Below are 1,445 nucleotides of genomic sequence, written 5' to 3' on the forward strand. Positions count from 1 at the left end.
TACTTTGCCTGACAAAACTTTGGTGAGGCTTCTGTATTTTCTGCTAGGCCCATTTGTTTACTTCCTTGTAAAATCTGGTTTTAACAAGAATGTAGCCAAGTCAGCTTAGCAAGATCTTCCTCCCACACATATCTGATCACCTTTCATATTAGTTTGGGTTTCTCATTCTCCAACAGTCCCCCCAGTAATGTCTTATTACCCTACACTGACTTCAGCAGGAATCCCGTAAGGTTAGTTTAGCCAGAATCCTCCCTACCTCTGACCTCTGCTCTATGTTCCCATCACTGCCACCCATCCTTCTCCTCGGCTCTAAATTCCTACTCAACCATGCAGTATTTGGAGTTGAGCCCAGTCTCTGCCCCACTGCAAAAACCCCATTGTAGTGGTCCCTGCACCCCTAGCATCATCCTGAATAAAGTTTTCCTTACCACCCTTTAGCAAAAATCTTCAAATGAGGGCTGGGAACATGGTTTAGTGGTACAGTGCTTGCCAAGCATGCATGAAACCCTGGGTTCGATTCCTCAGTACCACATAAACAGAAAAAGCCAGAAGTAGCTCTGTGGCTCAAGTGGTAGAGCACTAGCCTTGAGCAAAAAGAAGCTCAGTGGGGCTGGGAAGGTGGCTCCGTGGTAGAGAGCTTGCCTTGCCTGCATGAGGCCCTGAGTTCAATTCCTCAGCACCACATCAGCAGAAAAAGCTGGAAGTGGTGCTGTGGCTCAAGTGGTAGAGTGCTAGCCTTGAGTTGAAGAGCTGAGGGATAGCACTCAGGCTCAGAGATCAGAAGCTCAGGGACAGTGCTCAGGCACTGAGTTCAAGCCCCAGGACTGGTAAATAAAAAATTATCAAATAATTTTTTTCTGTCACAGTGGAATCTATTGTCATGACCTCTCATGACTGTACACAGGTGTACAGAGTGAACACTCATGCTTCCCAGCCCAATGGGTGCTATTTCTTTTTTTTTTTTCCTCTGTACAATCCCCTTCAGTGCCTGTAGCCCACAGATCGAGGCCAGGCAATGGTTTGGGACCACAGTTTGCTCTGGCATGGGACACTATGAAATGGATGCTATTTCTTGGTCTCACAGATTTGGCTGCCTGGTTGGCTTTAAACCTTGTTCCTCAGATCCTCATCCTCCTGAGTAGCTAGAATTACAGGCATGAGCTACTAGGGCGCAACTGTTTTTTTGTTTGTTTGTTTGTGATAGGGGCCTGCCTGGAACTCATGATCCTTCTTCCTCAGCTTCCCATGTGCTGGAATTACAGGCATAAGCCACCATACATGGCTTGGGTTATTGTTTTTGTGTCTCTTGTCCTGATAGAGCCTAAACTCCATGGAACCATATCAACCCATTGGCCTCTGGATCTTCAGCGACACAACAAGCCTGACATACCATAGGTGCTCAATGAGTATACGCTGAATTAAGAAAGAAGCAGAACACATGAAAC

At 46.4% G+C, this 1,445-nt stretch overlaps 1 pseudogene; it reads right to left on the bottom strand.

Annotated features, from left to right (window-relative positions):
• Window positions 1–965: 965 nt before the first annotated feature.
• On the bottom strand, window positions 966–1,066 carry LOC138804732 (small nucleolar RNA SNORA42/SNORA80 family; annotated as a pseudogene).
• Window positions 1,067–1,445: the final 379 nt, after the last annotated feature.

The sequence above is a fragment of the Dipodomys merriami genome, unplaced genomic scaffold (assembly GCF_024711535.1).
Source record: "Dipodomys merriami isolate MVZ:Mamm:240054 unplaced genomic scaffold, mDipMer1.0.p SCAF_37, whole genome shotgun sequence".
In the NCBI taxonomy this organism is placed as follows: Eukaryota; Metazoa; Chordata; class Mammalia; order Rodentia; family Heteromyidae; genus Dipodomys; species Dipodomys merriami.